Below are 22,467 nucleotides of genomic sequence, written 5' to 3' on the forward strand. Positions count from 1 at the left end.
GTCTACAAGGAGTGAAGGAGTGACTAACATTATGGATTGGATTGGCAGCGAAGCACAACTCAGCACAAAAAGAGATCACAGACTTGTTTCTTCTCCATGGCAAGCCTCTCACCTCCACACCCTGGACTTTGAGCTTCATGTGATCCTCTCGGGTGGTCTTCCCGTCTTTCCTTTTCTTCCAGCAGTAGCCATCTTTCCTGTACTTGACCTTCTTGCGGTTGTAGAGGATCATGGAGCCATTTTGAGGCCTGTTTGGGGTGGAAACGAAGCACACGATGTGTGGATTAGTTTGACAGAAGAGTATCAAAATTGCGCAAAGTGGTGACGTCTTTGATATTGTCAGCATTTCATGCCTCAGTGACATGGAAACTATCCGGTGTTATTGGCAAAGAATGTCAAGGTTACACTCCCAAATTCAACACACACACACACACACACAGTGGAGACTGCCCTTTGTGTTAATATTTAAGTAGGTCCATCCATTAACACAGCACAAGCATTAGCTTCTGAGTACATGCTCTACACATACAATTAGACGAACTAATCTATTCTCAAATTCATCAATAATTATTTCTGATAATCAATGACATTCTCGGAATTTCAGTTACTCAACAGTAAATGTTATGAGATTTCTGTAGTCCTCCATGAAAGCAGACATTTTATATATTTCTGGGTATATTTGGGCTGCTGACTCCGAAAATGTCATCTGCTTTTTTGAATTGGCTTTAGATTTTGAGATATCAATTATTTGACAATTAATTGATCGATAATTAATGTGCTTTGGCAGTTTACAAAATGTACTTTGATTGTTACTTAAAATAGTATGCTTTGGCGTAATATAGCCTCATTTTCTGAATGTTTGTTTGATTTTCACATGAAACATGATTTGCCTATAGAAGGCTCACCGTGATAACAATTGCCATCTTTCACAATATTGTATAAAAAATGAAAGAATACTGTATAGACATGCAAAGTATAATAAAGCGAATACCAATTCAAAAATGTGCATATTTTTAGCACAAGCAGGACTCTAATGTTAAACAATAACAAAAAAATATGGAATATCTAAAAAACGAGAGCCAAATTAGAAAATGTTATTTTCAGATTCAGCAACATCATAATAAACTAAAACAGTTGAAACTTTCTTGGCACCAATATGTGTGCTGACCAGTGTTATCTTTGCGTTGAATCCAAATAAAACTTTTGCTTTTACTTAGGAAAACAATGATCAACTTTTTTGAGATGTTACGGACCAAACCAGTAACTGAATCATAATTAATTCATGCAATTTGAAATGATGTCATTTAAAAAATAACACATGAATCATCCAATCTGATTAATCAATTAATCGAAAAAAGAAACCGTTAATTGCAGCCCTAAATACAATATTACATCAAAAAGTATTACGACACATCTCTTAATTAATGAATTAATTATGAGAGAGAAGTTCGACCAGACTCTGTAGGCCACTTTCAAAACAGTAAGGCTCAGCTAGTCCAAGCAAGAAGGCAGACCAAAAAACAACAACAATGGAGGTGAACAAGGATCTGCTGACTGATGTAAACTTACGTTAGCATATGATTTAACTTTACAAGTCAATAGTCCTAAAATGTTGCAACAACCTCTTCGACACTTGCCATCAAAGCTAGATTTTCCCTTTTTCTTTCATTGTCCTGGGAAATTCCCTCTGTTGTTTAAACCACTATCACAGGTGGAACACCACCATTACGATCAAAGTATTCAACACATGAGCCTCACTGTCCTCATCCCATTGTTAAAAGCAATTGCTTCGCTTCCACTGACCTCGCCATGCATCTCATTATTATAATGGGCTAATCGCATCAGTTGCACAAACGCGCAGTCCGGTTCCTGCAAGTTCCGTCTGGAAGGCACAGGTTAGGCCTCTGATGCGCAGCTTTATAGCGAATGCAGTGTGAAAGTGGCTATGCTTGATACTGCATTGATAAATCTGATTGAGCGGTATGAGGATATCAATGTTTTATGACACATACAAGGTACAGAATATGCAGTGGCGGGTCCTGCATTCTCTGTGGGTACGTTCTCGTTCTCTCATTAGCACCACTGTCATGTTGTAACTTTAGAAGCTAGGAATGTAAAGATATCCAAACATCACGATACAATATTATCATGATATTGTAGGGACGTTGGCGATATAAATAACAGCTCACAATCCTTTATACAAACTGACAATATTGTAAAAAAAAAAAATGAAGCTCATATTGAAAAAAAAAAAAGCATTTGCTAATGCACGCAAACATAGTGAATCGAGTCGAACTCAAACATGCTATATGTTCCCTTTCATCCAGCAATTAGCGTGGTTTTTAAACATTGGTGGCCAAAACATGCTTAATTAAAGTGAAACTGCACTAATAAACTAACCATTAGAGGGTGCTGGAACTGCACAAATGGAAAAAAAATCTGGCCTTTTTAAGAGATGTGCTACTTTTAACTCATTTGCTCCTGAAAACCTATGAATACGTTCTATTTTAAATATTACCAGTGTTCCAAAAACATATTTATACGCTTTTTATGTTTTTGTTTTGTTTTGTTTTTACTGCTAGAGCAAATAGAAGGCTTTGATGCAGCCTCTGGACTGAAAAGAACGATTGAAGCAATGGTAGTTATTACAAAAACGGCCAGCAGGTGGCAGCAGAGTATAAGAGATCAACCAGGGCCATGTTGAAAAAAAAGCTCTTTTACTCAGTTTTAAACAAATTTGTGAATAATGAAGAAACTTAGCTATGCTAATTGCTGCAAAATGGAATCATAGAAATATACTTTTTTCCTGATGAAAAAAGAGACTAATTTATTTTGGTAGGTTCCATGTTTGTCTAGCAATAGAACGCAATATTCTGTGGGCCTTGCAAAATCAGTCAAAATCCATTAAAACAACCGGGAGCAAAGGGGGTTGCTTCAGAGAAAATCTGAATAAGTTAATATAACATGACGACTATAAGTGGCAAAATGGCCGCCCTAAGATGGATAAAAACAGGTAGAATTTGCTGCTGAGTTCAGAATAATAGTGACTCAGACTATTTAACATACAACATAAAACATTTTTTGCAACAACAATCTTTGAAAATGAGACTGTAAACCATTCATATTATTCAGCAGGAATGGACAAAATTCCAACAGACAGAATAGTGGAAGCTGTTGTCGCTGCAACGAGGGAAATAAATCTAATTTGCAATTTGGTTTCCAAGACAGGCGGCACGGTGGCTGACTGGTTAGCACGTCCGCCTCCCAGTGCAGAGGACGTGAGATCAAGTCCAGGCTTCGGCCTTCCTGGGTGGAGTTTGCATGTTCTCCCCGTGCTTGCGTGGGTTTTCTCCGGGTACTCCGGTTTCCTCCCACATTCCAAAAACATGCATGTCAGGTTAATTGAACTCTTCAAGTTGTCCATAGGTATGATTGTGAGTATGGTTGTTTGTCTCTGTGTGCCCTGTGATTGGCTGGCAACCAGTTCAGGGTGTACCCCGCCTGAAGCCAGCTGGGATAGGCTCCAGCACCCCCCTGCGACCCTTGTGAGGAAAAGCGGTAAAGAAAATGGACGGATGGATGGGTTTCCAAGACAAGTACTTTTGTCCATATAGCGTAGCTGGCAGGATAAAAGTCCTTAAACGTACACACAAACACACACGGACGCCAGGTGAGCATATGCATGAGAAGACGGAGACACTATAGCAATGTCACAGATGGCGGGACCTACCACCATGTGTTCTCTGCGCTCAATGTCAAACCTGCTGCTCAGCAATCAATCATTCTTCTATAACATTAAGGACAAGTGTATGTGCAATGTTCACGGCATGTGTGTGTGAAAGGGGGGGGGGCGTTGGTGCGGAAAATGCATCTTTGCCTTATCGCATGACAACAGAAACAATCAATAAACTAACAGAAGCACACATGGTCTTTATCCCTCTTATCAGACCATCTCTTTATTTTGTTTTTACTGTGCCCCTCCATTCTCATTCTCATCTTCTCGTCTCAACCGTTGCCTTCACTACGCCGCTCCCGCCTCGAGTTTGACGTGGGCACATATGGACCGGGATGATTGCAATTTACGCTGCGCACAGTGTGTAGTAAAATTGAATTTGCTGTGAACTGATGTTCTTTGACACCGCAAATCTGTTCTGTTTTGGGGGGTGAGCCTGCCAGCTTGGAGACCCCCACCTTCCGATCAAAGATGAGTTTAGTCTCTGTCTCTTGTAGTGTGAGTCATCTCAGGGCTGCTGATTCTAATTATGTTATGGAGACGATGGATGAGATCAGATGTGTGTGTGTGTGTGTGTACATGTTCATGCGCGTGTGTGAGGATGGTGCCCGTGCTCCTTGCAAACCCTCCGATTCAAGCAGACATAAACGCTATTGATTGTAACTGGTCTGTGATGTGTGGGATATAAAAAGCTTTTCCACCGTTCCACGGTGTAGCAGAGCGAAAACAGAGAAGGCAAGGGGAGGAGAGTGGAAAAAGAGAAGGCAAAGATAAAGAGACAGAGTGGGCTATTGAGTGTGTCCGGTAAAGGGAGGAGAGAAGGAGGCGAGAAGACGCGAGACGAGCCAGAGGAGGTAACAGTCATTACTCTGAACTTGGATTTCATCGAGAGGAGAAATGAAGGTCATTGATTGTTGTCTTAATATTCGCCCTACAACGGTGCAATCGCACGCACCCATGTGGATACAAACACACGCCGAGCGGCGCGGGCACATAAATGTCACCGTCTCTGTTAGTTGAGCTCCTTTCCATCTGATGGGATTAGGTGTAATCTGTTCTAATCGCGCCTCATGTCATGTATAAATGGGATTATATCTAACTGCTGCTCAATAACACCAATACGACTGCCGCTGCTGTGGCTGCTGGGAAGCCGAGGCGATACGGCAGCACAACCAATCAATGAGAAATCTATCCGCAACATAAACTGTGCTGCTGGCCTCAGGCTGCTCCTGAGAAGAGTCCTTCAGCTCGCACAATGGGAGCACAGAGGTATCACCTCAGGCTCTCAGTGGCATCAGTAATCACAAATGGGACCATGAGGTGACCGCTGCACTTACTTGACTTTTTCTCGACTTCTACTTCCCTCCTGTCATACCCTTGCAGTGAAATATTTTTATATAATATAATATAATATAATATAATATAATTAGGGGTGCCAGGCAATTCCATTTTTTTTATCGTAATTAATCGCATAATTTCATTAGTTAGCTCATGATTAATTGCAAATTTTATATCCGTTCTAAATGTACAATAAAATAAAGTTTTCAAAAGTGGAAAAAAATGTTAAACAAATACGGCTGCATCTTTTGGTCATTGACACAGTAATTTCATAATAATTCATAAAATTTAGTTAAAATTAAAAAGAAGTACTGTACTGTAAAAAACGAGTGTGATATTGATTTGCGTTGAGGCAATTTTCTGCCACTAGATGGCATAATTGCATTTGTAAGATGGTGGTGACAGCTCAGTCAGCTATGTAATCTTTCACATGAAGTAACTTGTGAAATTATGCACATTTTTTAAATTGTAATATACAACTTGACCCCAGTCTCCACAAAGATATGCATTGTTATTAAATTTATTACTGCTAAATCTTGACGTGAACTGTCTGCTATGTTGCGACTGGAATTCTCCCAGTACAGGTTTTCCAAGTAAGTGGTGGTCATCAATCACCCGTAAAAAAAAATATGTTAATTCCAAATTAACGCACTAATTTTGACTCCCCTAAATATAATATAATATAATATAATATAATATAATATAATATAATATAATATAATATAATATAATATAATATAATATAATTAGGGGTGCCAGGCAATTAATTTTTTTTAATCGTAATTAATCGCATCATTTCATTAGTTAGCTCATGATTAATCCCACATTTTATATCCGTTCTAAATGTACAATAAAATAAAGTTTTCATACTCTTGTGAACAAAAGTGGAAAAAAAATGGTAAACAAATTCGGCTGCATCTTTTGGTCATTGACACAGTAATTTCATAATAATTCATAAAATTTAGTTAAAATTAAAAAGCGGTACTGTACTGTAAAAAACAAGTGTGATATTGATTTGCGTTGATGTCAAAATCTGCCACTAGATGGCATAATTGCATTTGTAAGATGGTGGTGACAGCTCAGTCATTTTTCTTTTCATATTAAGAGCTATGCAATCTTTCACATGAAGTAACTTGTGAAATTCTGCCCATTTTTTAAATTGTAAAATACAACTTGACCCCAGTCTCCACAAAGATATGCATTGTTATTAAATTTATCACTGCTAAATCTTGACGTGAACATGTCTGCTATGTTGCGACTGGAATTCTCCCAGTACAGGTTTTCCAAGTAAGTGGTGGTCATCAATCACCCGTAAAAAAAATTGTTAATTCCAAATTAATGCACTAATTTTGACACCCCTAAATATAATATAATATAATATAATATAATATAATATAATATAATATAATATAATATAATATAATATAATATAATATAATTAGGGGTGCCAGGCAATTACATTTTTTTATCATAATTAATCGCATAATTTCATTAGTTAGCTCATGATTAATCGCAAATTTTATATCCGTTCTAAATGTACAATAAAATAAAGTTGTCATACTCTTGTTAACAAAAGTGAAAAAAAAATGTTAAACAAATATGGCTGCATCTTTTGGTCATTGACACAGTAATTTCATAATAATTCATCAAATTTAGTTAAAATTAAAAAGAGGTACTGTACTGTAAAAAAGAGTGTGATATTGATTTGCGTTGAGGTCATTATCTGCCACTAGATGGCATAATTGCATTTGTACGACGGTGGTGACAGCTCAGTCATTTATCTTTTCATATTAAGAGCTATGCAATCTTTCACATGAAGTAACTTGTGAAATTCTGCCCATTTTTTAAATTGTAAAATACAACTTGACCCCAGTCTCCACAAAGATATGCATTGTTATTAAATTTATTACTGCTAAATCTTGACGTGAACGTGCCTGCTATGTTGCGACTGGAATACTCCCAGTACAGGTTTTCCAAGTGGTGGTCATTAATCGCCCGTAAAAAAAAGAAAAGTTAATTCCAAATTAACGCACTAATTTTGACACCCTTGAATATAATATAATATAATATAATATAATATAATATAATATAATATAATATAATATAATATAATATAATATAATATAATATAATATAATATAATGTAATATATAATATTTACCCGAGTGGTTATTTTTGGAGGAACATGAACCAGGGAGCCCTAACGATGACACAACAGATTCAGAGAAGTGAGATATTTCTTTCTTTCTTATGTGGAATAATTTTTTGATGTTATGTTTCATAGGGAATGTTCAGGCTATTTGCATGTCATTTGCATGCACTCCCTTGCTGACGTGGGTTTTATTGGAGTGCTCTAGCTTTCCTTTCATGTTCCAAAAACATGTTGGATTAGTTGATAACTCTAAATTGTGTGAATCTGAGTGTAAATAGTTATTTTAAGAATATGATGAAAATAAATAAAGAAATATCAGCAATTGCTTTCCTGTGTGGAGTTTGTATGTTCTCCCAGTGTTTTCATTTGTTTTTCTCTGGCTTACTCCCATGTATCAAAAACACGCATGTTAGGTTCATTGATGACGTTATAGTTGTAAACGTGCGTGAATGATCAATGCTGGGTGTACCACACCTCACCCAAAGACTGTCTAACCCTAAACTTGGTCATGGTCGTGGGATATGGAAGCTAAACTGCGGACTAAGGTTATTATAGTTCATGAAAACTAACTACATAACTACTGGTAAGACTAAATTTGGGAAAACATTTTCATTAACGATATAAAATAAAATGCTTTTTATAAAACAACAATGAACTGAAACTACATCTTACGCTAATAAGTCATAGCAAAAAAACATCCTTCCTTCATTATCATCTTTATCAATTAATATCATACATGAGCAGTTGTTTGTATTTATTTTACTTAATGACGCAACACTTTGTGACCTTTTTTGTTATCTTGTACTCGACAAATACTCCATATAAAACTAAAAGAAACCATTTTCGAATAAATATGAACTCATAAAAACTAATCTGCTCTAACAAACAATTAAAATTAATTCAATAAAAAAAAATAAAAAACTACACTGAAAAATCCAAAAGCATTACTACAGAAGTCAGGTAACTGAGCACCTACATTATCAGTGATCATGGATGAAAACACAGAGGAAGTGGAATCCCTTCTCAGCTTTAAGATCAGGACCAACTTTATGGAACCCTAGCAAAAATTCATCTGAACAACAGTGAAGCAACAATGCCAAAAGCAACATCACTGTCTGACATGTATTTTATGTCACACTAGATGTTGGAAGCAACCTCGTCATGCATGTACTGGTACGGTACTGGATCCTGTACATAAAGCACACAAATTTGCAGCAATATCCCGCATGCGTGGCTTATTGACAGATTTTGGTTACAGCTCCGAAGAGATTAGAAGAAACAAACCTTATGTTTTAGTCCCTCCCAAAGGTTTTTGATGGAGTTGGTGTGTGTGTGTGTGGGGGGGGGGGGGGGGGGGGGGTTCATGCCTCATAAGCTCTGCCACAATTTAAGTGTTCTCTCAAACAATGTTATAGAAAGATATCTTATTTAGATGAGGAGTTTAGAATTTGACAGATTTAATATAAGGATTCTATCCATCCATCATTGTTTTATTTAGGGTCAGGAATGAGTTGAAGCCAATCACAGCGCACACACGCAGACAAACAACCATTCACAATCACATTCATATATGTGTATATGTGATGTCAATTCCCATTACACTGAGCATAAAATATAATTGGTCAGTTCATTCAACTATAACGATATTCACTTCAGTCTGTCCAATTTTTTTTTTTAAAAGAGGAACTGGGTCAAAATTTTAAAGAAAATTCCTACATATTTTTCCCCCTCATGTGTATAGTAAATGTTTTAAGCCAATGTTGAATTCTGCCTCTGACTGTGCGCAATGTCTACCAATGTGTACACGTTCAGTCTTGTGGATTTTATTAAAATTTTTTAATTCTATTTCATAATTATATGGCAGTCATATGTGCAACTGTATCTTATACAGAATACTGTATAGAAAAAGCTTTTATAGTAAATAGGAAAATCCATCCATCCATTTTCTGTACCACTTATCCTCATTAGGGTCGCGACTCCCGAGTGAGCTGAAGCTTATCACCAGGAAATCGCAGGGCACATACTGTACAAACAAGCAATCATGCATGAAAACAAGGAATGCAATGTTTTGGTACCTGCGACGCTTACAAACCCAGAGAAAACCAAGACAAGCACAGGGAGAACAACCAAACTAGGGATGTTCAATAGCTCTTTTTCACACCTTAACGCTTAAGTACTCACTGATACCAAATACTAAGTACCGTACCGATACCACTAGTACTTTTGATTCATAACATTTACAATGCCAGATACAGTCATTTTAATGAAAGGCATATGTCTTGGGTGAAATTAACAGCAATTTTCTATTCTTATAATTTCTATTTCCTGTTTATAAAACAGCCTACCGGTATCGAGTATCGGCACGTGGTGCTTGCCCATCCCTAATCCAAACCCCACAAAGGAAAGGCGGAGCCAAGATTTGAACGTAGAAGCCCACAACTGCGCTCATCCACCATGTTGCCGTTTTAAGGGATCTTCTCATCTTAATTTTAATGTTAAAAAAAACAATTCTCATTCAGATGGTCTTTTGCCGCTCACCATACTTTAGGAAATGAGCTACGCAGGGTTCAGTGTGAACGATGAATATTCATTTCTAGCATGTAAATCCCTGTTCATACACACACACACACACACACACACACACACGCACACACGCACACGCACACGCGCGCACACACACACACACACACACACACACACACACACACACACACGCACACACGCACACGCGCGCACACACACACACACACACACACACACACACGTTGGACCCCTCAGCCCCCTTTATGTCTGAATTATACATCAGTTAGCCTAATACATTTACATTCATTAATACTCCATTTCCAGCTGACTCGGTGCTTTGCAGTCCGAGCGTGTTCTCGGGCGTTCTGTACATGTCGAGCAGCCCATCAGGAGGACTCTTTGGAGACACACACCTCCAGTGTTTTAATCAAACAGTCACTCGGTCATGGGGATTAAAACAACACGAGTCACCTGCTTGACAGAGTCACCCTTTGTGTGCACGTGTGTGCGTGTGAGACTGTCTGCTCTATCCTCACCTGGTCTTTGGCGATGTCGTCAGCCACTCATCATGTTTCTCAAAAGTGATGAGATACGCCGCAATCTCCTGGTGAGACAAAGGCAAGGCAGAAAGGTTACTGTATATATTTTGTGTGTGCGTTCAGTGTGTGACTGGCAGATAAAACCCAACAGGTATTTCCAGATGACCTGCTGATGCCCACGGAGAGCGCACGCGCGCGCATTTGTCGGAATATATCGGATTGCCACGTTGAAGTCGAGGCGCTTGATTGGTCACGGAGCAGCCAGTCAGGAAACTGACATTGAGCACAGACCCTCAGGGTTAGCAACCAATCACAGCAGCAGACGCACCGATGCTTGCCTCCACTGGTGAGGAAAGGCCAACAACACAAACACACTTTCTCGCTCACACACACGTACACACCAGCGTTAATAGGAAAAGTTTCTTGTTTTTTGGCAGCTTCCCGTCAGATAACGTCCGCTCATAACTGGATTCCTAATTCCTCTGGCTCTCCTTTCATCTCCTCGGCCGTCCTATTCACACTATTTCTTTTTCCACAGATAAAGCCCAGGAAGGAAAAATAAATCAGTCATACAGGTGTGTTTTACTGAGAGTAAGGAAAGCAACAGCCTCACGCAGAGATACTTTTTTCCTTTTTCCTTCACTGAGCAAATGCTCTCCTCCTTTAAACGCGATTGTCTGTTTCCCTATCCGTGGCTCCCTTCTCACCCACTTGTTGTGTAGGCCTATGAAATGTAAATTGTCCTCTTAAGGCAATCAGTGTTTGAAATGTGGCGCAAAGCAATAGTGAAGAAGACATCAACAATCCAGCCCTCCTTCATCTGCCCCCTCAGATCATCTATCGCTACTCCAGACCTCCACTTCCACTATCCTTCATACTTGCGTGTGCATGCGTGAGTTTTTCGGTTATTTGTCCCAGTTTGGCACGAGAGCACTCCAGCTCCGCGCTGACCAGATGAGATGGAGGGAGGGAGAGAGCAGGTGGAGGGTGCTGGCACTTAGCAGTATTGTTTTTAGTATCCTCCAGTCTATTGCCATGTCCCAACCCCCCACTGCCTCACCCTGCATTCATACGTGTTTATGTGTGTGCGTGTGAGGGACAGGCTGCCATCACACCATTAATTATTATCACCATCAATCTGCCAACCGTTAATGTCTGTCTGTCTGAGTTACAGAAAATTGCACAGGGCCGAGTCTGGGTTGAAAACGCGCACGCTCACATTCACATTTTCATCCTTCGCAAGACATGCGCACACTTGCATACAAAGAGCGCCTCATTCATTTATGCATCTATTCATTAGTGGTGACAAGCAGCCACCTCTCCTCCTCCCAAACCACTCTGCAGCAAGTCAATATGCTATACGGCCTCCACAGCTCCGGCCAGGCACTGGGGGCTCCCCTAGTGACTGTCAGCCAGTGGGAGGCGGGAGGAGAGAGGTGGGAAGAGTGGAGACAAGGGGCTGGGAGAGACAGAAGGATGGGAGGATTAAGAAGGAGGGAGAGAGACTTGCAATTAAAGGCCTGCCCCATAAGAGCCATTAAAAAGCCCGAAACAGAGGAGTCAGCTGAAACGGCAGCCTGACACACACTCTAAAACACACCCACACACATACACAAATGCTACTCTCCTTCACCAATACACACACACACACACACACACACACACACACACACACACACACACACACACACACACGCACGCAAACACACACACACACACACACACACACACGCTCCACGCCCATGTGTAGAGTGACAGAAGTGAGACTTGAAGGTCGATCCTCCGGAAGTCGGCGTTATTGTCCCGACGGACGGCAAGTGATGGAACGCGGTGAGCAGGACTAGCGACACACTGATCCTTCAGGAATACTGTAAAGTGTGTGTGTTACTGTTTTAAGACTGAAATGAGTCCTCAAGTAATTCGAGTACTTTGTAAAAAAAAAAAAGAAAAAAAAAAAGCTCAAGTCACACTGTCAGGAAGTCGTAGTCAAGCCAGAGCACAGAGCTCATGTGGTGAGAAAGTCAACTTCAAAATAAACCTTAGCTTAACAAAACATATATGGACATCAGTGCCTTGACACATTTTTATTTTGAAGTGTTCCCGGCAGCGTGTCGGGGCGTAACGGCTGACTTGTTTCGTCTTTCAGAATTGGGGCTGTTTATATTGCAGTCAAAAACTGTTGCTACCAACGTCAACAACACAACATCGTCCTGAAATCATATTCAGTTCGTCAATTAACGGTGCTAAAAAAAAAAAAAGACTTAAAGTGGAAGTCAATCCAAAAATATTTACAATAAAATGTTCATTCTTATTTACTATGCCGTTTGTGGAACATGGATTAAGCAGCAAAATCCACACATTTTAATCCATCTCGGGTGTCCATTTTGCCACCTGCTGTAAACAATTACAAAGTTTCTCAAAGCTTATGTAACGACCAATCACGACTCAGTCTGTGTTTGGTCATGCGATATTCACAAGCTGAGCTGTGACTGGTTGTTACATGAGCCTTAAGCAACTCGGATGTCATTTTAGGTTGACAGCAAGAGGCAAAATGGCCGCCCCCTGAGATGGACAAAAACAGGTGGATTTTGTCGCTTAGTTCATATTCCACAAGCACAATATTAATCAGAATGCTGTGTTTGACTAGTGGGGGCACACACAACATATTATTGCAAATAATTTTTATTTTTGGGTGCTTGTTGCTAGCGGCTAACAGTGCTAGCTAGCAGCACTCAAAACGTTCAAAATGCAAAATCACTACTGTGGTTGTGATGTCACGTCGTTTCATGAGCCAAAATCTATGGGGAGATATTTGTCTAAAATCTCATTAATGTTTCTAGAGAGGAAAATAGTTCAAATTTAAGTAAAAAAAAAGAAAAAAAAGAAAGTTGATTATCTAAAAATGACAACCCATTGGTTATTCATTATGAATTACAAATGTGTTTTCTGTATTTATAATTTTCTTTAGCCCCCCAAAAAATTTATTATTTTATTTTTTATCTGAATGCCCGATTATTCGATACACTTTTCAGTAGGATATTCGAATACCAAAATATTCGATAACCGCAGCCCTAGTGTGTTTACGTGCGTGTGCCAGACTCAGGGACAGAGAGGATCTATCTCCGGGGATCTACTCCATAAACCTAGTTATTCTGCACGTCTATGTGAATCTACACAACAATGCATTACAGCAAGCCTGGCTGACTACATGCACATGCTTCCCCGCCCCGCCACACTCTGATCTGTCAGTGGGAGATTGACTGGGAGAGACTGGGAGAGACAGCTACTTAAGCAATACTGGATCTAACAAAGTTGGGATCATGAGTGGGAAGCTAGACTGCGAGCGGTGCAAGTGGGGAAATCAGCCACCCACTCAGGTCTCCAAGAGGCCATCTCCCTCCAAGAAATGGATGGCATGTACAAAAAAAAAGTGCTCATATTTGCACACATGCAAACACAGACACACACTGTCACACTCCCAGGCCCGGGGCATATTTCCCCAGGAGCAACGAGGGGGCGGCTTGGTTGGTCGCCTACACTGCAACAGACTTATGCAGCAGTGTTCCCTGGGGGGATTCCGTTTAAGGGTCTGGCCACAGGCGAGAGTGTGTTGTGTGTGTGTGTTTTGAAGTCTAATGACGAGCATCACCCTGGCAGATATCAGGGGGAAACAGAGTTGTCTGTAAACTGGAACTGTCACATCCATTCCATAGCAGTACCTCAAACGAAGGCTGACGTTTCTTCTCGCCACACATATTATTTGGCATTGAACTGTTTATTTTATGGAGATGGGAGGCAGCACACTGAGGTTTCCTTTTAAGTATACCCACGGTCCATTTTTGCCTTTGTCTTGTTTACATATTTGGTGCAAAGAACTGCTTTAGCATTACCCGGGGAGGTTTGCTGATGTTGTTATTTGTTCTCAACACCACCGCCGCGCACTTTCCAGATGGACCTTGAAAATATCTGACAGGGGTTGGCATCGTAACCTCCAATTGAGACGTTTCCAGGATCCGACTTCAGCAATTCGCTCACACTTTACTTTGATGTGCAAAACCCACATTGACTGATGGATTGACTTTATATGATCAATGATCCATTGGAAATGTCCAGTGGGCGTGTCATTATCAATTGACGTCACTTTACTGGAAAAAACAGAAAAGAAGAATCTACTCGAGGCTTGAGGAACAAACCCACAACCTCCGGAGGAGACAGCCACTCTACCACCACTCCTGTCAGGTGGGATAAATCGCCAAGAGACCGTTTTTAATTTCATTTTGGACACACCAGCAATGCAGTCTAGTAGCAAACAGCAAGAGTGCTCGGGCGGTAGAGTGGCTGTCTCCCAAACTGAAGGTCCTTACATCTTTCCTCAACACTTAAGTAACTAATTTTAATAAAGTGGTAAAATGTACTCAAAACTATCCTCTAGTTTGTTTTTTCATCCATTTTCAGAGGGATGTCCATTTCTTGGTAACGTCACTGTTGTGCCAAATTGTCTCTTATTGAAGATGACTGACTTCACTGATATGTTTCATGATATATTCAATGCCTTGAAAATTCTTTTTATCCTTATCCCGACCCATACCTTTACCAGAAAAGGATCCCTCTGATGCTGTTTAGCCGTGTGTGGACCATAGCTTGTGGCTTGCTAATTCCCAAGTGACATTGAAAATCAACAATGTCAATAGCTTTTCTTTTTTTTTTCCAGAGAAGCTCAGAACTCAAGACTGTGTTATAAGGCTAAAACTAAACAGTCCAAGTTATGTTCCACTTCTTGCTGACATTAATGATTCTATGTAGGTTGTAAACCAGTCCAATAATGTCTTGTTTGCACTCTATTCCTCTGGCCTGGTTAATTAATATGTGAAGCTCTAAAACAGAAAGATAGGCAGACATTGAATTACGACATGGATCATTTTGTTCTGTTCTAGCCGCACAATTAAAATTTCATCAAGGCTATTGTACACCAGAGCAATAATGTGTAGTTTGTATTTATATTCCCAAACTGCCGTCCTCGATACTGTTTGTTAGTTTCAACAGCCTCTATATTACCTCCACTGGCTAATACAGCTGCTTAATGCTGTTTCCATAACAACTGTTGCAAAGCCCCTGATCAGAATTCCTCTCAAGCTTGCCTCGTGTTTATCATATAAACACCTAATCACGCACTGGGTACCACACACATACATATGTGTACACATGTGCATAGTCATGCACATTTTATACACATGCATACACACTGTTTGTATTTTAAACCTCTGGCTTCACTTGATTTTTCTGCCACATACAAGGATAATCTGCCATTGTAATGCCTTTTTTCCCAAGTTATTTTTTTGCTTCTTTTATTGCATACATTTAATGAACATCAGTTATTGTCATTAGTATAAAACATCCATTCAATTAGATCCTTTGTTTTGTTGTTTTCACAAGACAGGTTGTGAACCAACTTGAAAAATTATCATGTATACATTCTCAGTAGTAAGGACCACCTTTTTTTTATGTTAATAGTACAGTCTTTCTATAGCCAGCAGCGAGAGTTTCCACTTCTTAAATTAAAATTTAATTCTTCTCCGTAGTCAGCAGAGGGTATCACCACTTCTTAAAATCAAAATTGCATCATTAATTTGCTCCATTGTTGTGCAATAAGCCATTAAACGCCTCTTTTGGAAACTAAGAATACTACATGAAATTGGTCCCTTGTACAAAAAGTAATGAATGATGTAATCTGATAGAAAACATAAAAAAAAAAAAACATTTTCAAGTGTTTAGTCCTAGAATGAACTCCGATTGCCCAAACAGTATGGTTTAGTCAAGTAAATAAAAAGGAATGAAAAAATTGTTTTTAACCTTAAACCAACACTAAGAAACTTTCAGTTTACGTTGATTCTGGCGCCGCAACGTTATGCCTGAAGGAAGACCACGTTTCTCATTAGGACAAGCGCATTGCGTCATTTTTGAGCTCACGACATTCAAATTGACTTTCGTCTTTGTAACGAATGGGTAAAGTATGCCATAAAGCACTCAGCACATTTGTAGTTTTTTGGGTGAGAAAGTTCCTATCATCCTCCTCAAAGTTGTTTAGTGCCAGTAAAAATGATACAGACCATGGCAAAGGTACCATTCAACTAGTTTTAAGTCGATGTTTCATCAGAAGAGTTATGAAAATATTTTATTAAGGTTGAAAAGTTCATTTGTGGTAATTTAAAGGATCTTTGTGCAGTTTGTCACTTTTTTACTTGCGACTGCCACCTCTGGCCCAAAGCGTAACTGCATCTGTGTCAGGCTGGTTCATGGTGCGCGTGCGAGTACGTGCACGTTGACACAGTTGACAAACGAAGACATTACTTCAAATGAGGTAAGAAAAACTCCACCCCTCTCCTCCTCAAAGAAACTGTGGAGTGTGCAGCGTCTGCAAACTCTACTATAAAGGGAAGATAAATGCGGACAGGTGCAGTCAGAGTAAAACAGTCAGGGCTTTTCATACTCATCTGGGCATTGGTGGAGCATACATGATGTAGAAAAAGCTTTAACATTAACTTTTTAAACGGCACAATCCACCTTTAAATGCAACGCACAAAACAAGTACAAGTACTTAACTCTTGAGTAGTCGCCGATACCGATAAAGAGTACCGATACCACTAGCACTTTGATTCATAAAATCTCCCCCCAAAAACAATGGCAATTAAAAAAAAGCCCTTTATACTATACCCAAATACATTTTTTTCTTAAAAATTAAATTAAATAAATGGTCATTTTCTATTCTTCAAATTTCTAGTTCCTGGTCGTAAAACGGCCACAAGAAAATATCGATACCTGGTATAGAGACTCGCCCATCCCTAATGTTTACACAAAGAATTAAATCAAACACAAATCCCCACCCTTGGAAAGTTTCATTACATTTGCATGAATGCAGCCAAATGGTCCTCCCAAAAAACGAAGTGAGATGAAAATAAAGGGACATGATAGAGCTCGGAGGGTTAAAACTAGTGAAAAGTGATTGAAAATGCAGCATGTGCGCACCTCCAGTATTTAGTGTTGGTCAGTCACTGGAGGATGCAATGTGACCTTCAGCTGGGGCTCACCCCTGTCACCTGGTTGCCAGGAGTCAGGCGCATCACATTCATCAAGACACATGAATATGTACACAACCCCATGACCATGTCATAACTAATACATGCTGGGATACACAGGTCTTCAGCAACGTACACACTCCAGGTCTCTGAAGAATCTACGCAGCGGCTTCTGTCCACCTAAGTGACAGGTTTATGGTGACATTGTCACTCTCTCTCCTTGTGGTCAGACCTCTTTACCTTTCGCCCGTCCTGCTGTCTTGTGTGCCTTTCATCACCCCACGGTGAAGTTTGCTGCACTGTATAGAAAGTAGCTCCAACTTTTCAAGCGGAGGCCCAAGCGCACAGGAGAGGCCGCCCCAATCTACCGAGGGAAGATCAATCAAGATTCTCTTACGCACCTTCCTTCTCCTCTTCCTTCTATCTTATATTTGCATTTGAGGAGAACAACCTCCCCATCTCTCTCCGCAGTGGAGGATGAACACATCAAAGACGGCAACAGGTGTGTGGTGTCAAACACAATGCCAGGACCCCTGCTGCGCCGGGGGGGCGTCTTGAATAAAGACTGTCAGACTCCTCAAAATTTCTCACTAAGTCAAGCACACACAGTGAGATGCACGTTTGAAAGTCAAAAATGATGGATGGGTGTTTGGCGGCGGGAGGCGGGGGGTAAAGGGGTTTGGATGAAAAGGTCTCCAGTGGTTATGTTAACCCCTGATGTCTCATCTCAGGGTGAGTCACGCGGGCCCTCTCAAGACTGCGCTTTGCTGTTGTTATTGAGCAGGTTTGCTGGCCGATGGTTCGGGAGGATGAATGAAAAAATAGTGTGTGCCACCTCTCATTGGCATAAATACTTGTTTACAACGAGACACAAATTGGCACCCTGTCAGTCAGTCTCTCGGTTCCTCTCTCTCCTCTAACCCTTTTGCTGTGTTTCCCTTTCTATTTGTCTCTCACATCCTCACTGTGTGCTGCTGAGCGTAATACAACACTCCCCGGTTCAACCCTCTCTCATTACCATATTCTAATTACATTCGTTAAGGGGAGCATTTGGGAGTTTAATGAATACATTTGAAAGATGGGTCTCTGCTGTGATCCTTAGGTTCGTCTGCTCAACCGGCATCCTATGGGCGCGTATAGATGTGTGTGGGCCTGGGCTAAGGCATATGGGTGACCAAAACTGCCATAAATAAATAAATAAATAAATACAAACCAAAAAAATATTCAGAAAGTAAAAATTAATATGGAAATAAATACAAATACAACTAAATATTAAGCAATAAATATAAATGCTCTGCTCTCATTTATTTCATGATGCAGACAATGTCAGCATTAAATACGCAAGGAAATGTTAGTAGTGTAATGTAGTTCAACCCAAGACAATCTTATCAATGTTAAATTCTATTTATATGTATTGTATTGATTTTCTGCCTTTTTTTTTCTGCCCAAATTTTTGGGATTGTTTTTAACTGTCTTAGTTTAGCCGTGTAAAGTGTCCTTGGGTGTCTTGAAAGGCACAGATAAATGTAATGTATCATTATTATCATTATTATTATTATTATTATTATATTTTTATTTCCACATTTATTTTGATCTTTTTGAATCTTGTTTTTTTTATTATTGTATTAATTTTTACTTATGACTTTGTATTTAATTGTTGAATTATATTTCTTATATCCATTTTTATTTTCACATTTATTTATTTGGGCAGTTTTGAGCCTCCATAAAATCCCACCTGCAAAAACATACAAACGAGGCTGATTGCCAGCGCTCACGTGGCGATGTGTCTCTCGCTGCTCAAAAATCAATTTTGTTTGTCTCTGACAAATAAAGATTTCATATTGTTTGTGTGTTGTTGTGGGGGGGAAAAACTTGCCTCGCCCCCATGCTGGGGCCATGCATTTTTAATTATCCTCAGGCCTCAAAAACAAACTAGGAGAGACAAGCACCATTATACAGATATACAGTACAAGCACCTCCAGTTTATCTCCTCTTCTGCCAACAAACCGAGTGGCTCCATACAGAGAGCAGGGCGGGTGGGGTAAAACCAATCATAAGGAAAAGCTAACATTGTAGGTTATCAAGCTAGTTCTGTTGACTGACTTGTACTCAGTGTGATGCGTCTTTGCCAAGGACAAATCCTTGCTGCAACTGAATAGAGCGTTACTATGGGCCCCCACGCTCATTCTTTCACTGCACTGAAAAATGCGATAAACCTTTCACACTTCCAATTCTGATGATTTCCAGCTTGTGGAATCGCTGTCACTTTTATACCAGCAATAACAGTTTATGATGGTAATGTTTATCACTGTCTAAATACATCATTTTTTAATCCCGGAATACTAATTTGCTCGACTTGTTGACTTTAACCGCAAATCAGGAGTCAGCAGAATCTGGGCATTGTTTGATGTTTGTTTGGATGAAAGCGGCCCCGAATGACAAGTTGTAATGATCCACTGCGGACAAATGCATGCGCCGTCAGAAATGATAATTATCCTATGATCATATGCAATGCCGTAAATACTTTGGAAATGTAAGGTACACATCTGAAAGGACTCCTCTTCACTGCAAGTGCAGTATGTGCACAGTGATGATGCACTGCACAAAGTAGAGCCTGGTGTCATCACCCTCTCTTTAAGTACTGTGATTCATGCAGTGGGTGTCAAAGTGTGCTAGCTATCTTTAAACATGATGTAAGATACATGTATATAAATAAAGAATTGGGGGGTTGTGCAAAGAAAGCAACATTTCTCCAGTCAGACAGGAGTGGTGCTGCATAATAGTTGCCCGTACAATGGAAGCCATCCCAACCTTTTGTTTGCTTAAATCTGCTTCTTTTCATCCATTAAATTCAATTCATAGTTGTTGCACAGTTGGCTAATAATTGCTCTAATTTAATGCACTTTTAGAGACTAAAAAGGAGTCTGACATCAGTGATGTCCTGCCAGGGTAACTTTCCACCTCGTAGGAATCGCAATGGAGTGTGTCTTTTGAATTCCGCTTGCACGTTAAGAGCAGCCATTTAACACTAATATTGACGCCTGTGTTGTGTATTGGACAATGTTAAGACTTTCGAGAGAGCGAGCTACAAAAACGACACCGCCAGAACATACAGCGAATGTGCTGCCAACTGGCCGCGGCGATATGCAGCCGTGCCACTTTATAATTCTAGTGCTTCCTTTATTTGAGCAAAACAAAGATTTTGTGGACAAAATATTTACCTGTCAAATACCAAAAGACAGGAGTGAATCATTTTTTTTGTCATTTGGCCAAGATACAAATTAGATGCTCTCATTTGGAAATGTGTTTATCAATCTCACACCCACCTACTGTTTTATACGATACAGTCAAAATTTAAATACATGCACCACTGCTATGCAAATGCAGCGTCGGTGTCATTCGTGAAGTTCTTCTTCCTTAGAGAACAAGATGATGGATATTTTATTACAGCTGAGCTAGTCTTAGACTAATGACACTGCAAGAATACAATTCAGACTTGGTACACAGCTAATATCCAACAAGCACACACACGCACACACACATGCACACACATGCGCTCTGTTTAATCCCCAAGGAATCAGTGAAATTTGATTACACTGACTGTTACAAACACCCTCCGTATGGGAGTAGACATTTCATACATCAGCATGAGGGAGGGGGGAGAGGGAGGACAAAGATGGGCAGACTGAGAAATATGTGATACCAAGTAGAATGGCCATTTGACGGGAGAACACTTTGGACAAATACTGTGTGTCTCCTGAGTGGAACTGTTCAGATATCGCCTGCAAAATTGAAAACGGACGCACTACACAAACACAATATTTTACCCTGCAAGTAAACATGGGAAACAATATATTTACAATCCATCTAAATATGGGGTCCATTCCTGGGATAGTGTTGGGAGAACAAGTAAGTCACGGTAGCCTCAGGCTTACTGTGTGCTTAGTGAATGGCACTGTACATATTTGGAAAACAGGGAGGTTTTCACTTTCATATTCAGCTGTCCTTCACTGTCCTTAGCGGATTCATAGCTCAGCACATTACTGAAGGTGACGGGAGCATGTATGTGCCTCGCACCACAGAAAAGCAGTACCAGTTTCCAGTATATATATATATATATATATATATATATATCATGAATCATGTCATGAATCTAAAATCTGCAAATATGTGAGTAGTGTACCGATGACATCAAAACATTGATTGGATGTTGAGTAAAACTGTAATCTTTTATTGCTTATCTGCCTAAGAGCTCTCTTATATTGAGTATTTTGGACCAAGAAAAGCAGTACCTCATGCATTCCCAATCAGCTGCACCATGTCTGATGGTGATGATTATCACGTGCTGTTAAACTATGAATAATAGCCCAGCCATCCATTTTCTAAAGCGCTTACAATGTTCAAGGTCACAGGAAAGCTGGAGCCTATCCCAGCTGACTTTGGGTGAAAGGAAGGGTATACACTAGACTGATCACCAGTCCTAGTAACCTAGTAAGGTCAGGAGCGCTTTTTTCTTAGCATTTTTTTTTTGTAAGTTCCACATTCATTCATTTAAAGATGCAAAAATTACTGAAAATGTTGTAATAGGTGCATTTTGCTACCATTCCTGTTTTTATTTATTTTCCATTAAAAATTAACCGGAGTTTAAGTGAGCCAAGGCACATATTGACACACAAAATAAATAAATAAATAAATAAATAAATAAATAATCTCACGGCACACCATCAAACAAAAATGTGAAAAAGTATATAACACTGAAATAAAGATGATTAATCTCAAATTACTCTCTGATTTATTTAGTGTGGAATCTGGACCTGTTTAGTTGAACAAAAATATTAAAAACAACATGTTCAATGGATCTTCTGTCATTTAGTGGAAGAGCATTTCATTGTTTTGTCTATCAATATATGTCGCAGCCATAGATAGACACACAATATTATTTGTAGTAATTAAATAATTGTTTACACCAATAAAGTGGAACTGGATAATTTGCACAGTTGTTGGAAATCGCTGATCTAACATACTGTAGATGTTTTTGGACTGAGACCAAGAGGTGAACAAAATGGCCCAAACAGACATTTAAATCTATTCCCTTCTTGCGAGACGCAG

The 22,467-nt window shown here is 39.6% G+C and overlaps 1 pseudogene across 1 annotated transcript in view; it reads right to left on the minus strand.

The window, feature by feature from the left end:
- The window catches only part of LOC144056351 (calmodulin-binding transcription activator 1-like), a 77,902-nt pseudogene that overhangs the window by 29,712 nt on the left and 25,723 nt on the right, over positions 1–22,467 (minus strand). The window contains exons 4-5 of the transcript XR_013295041.1: positions 10,283–10,350; positions 113–248 (exon numbers count right to left, since the gene is read on the minus strand). The product of XR_013295041.1 is annotated as a calmodulin-binding transcription activator 1-like (transcript). The remainder of the gene's footprint in view (positions 1–112; positions 249–10,282; positions 10,351–22,467) is intronic.

The sequence above is a fragment of the Vanacampus margaritifer genome, chromosome 8 (genome assembly GCF_051991255.1).
Source record: "Vanacampus margaritifer isolate UIUO_Vmar chromosome 8, RoL_Vmar_1.0, whole genome shotgun sequence".
In the NCBI taxonomy this organism is placed as follows: Eukaryota; Metazoa; Chordata; class Actinopteri; order Syngnathiformes; family Syngnathidae; genus Vanacampus; species Vanacampus margaritifer.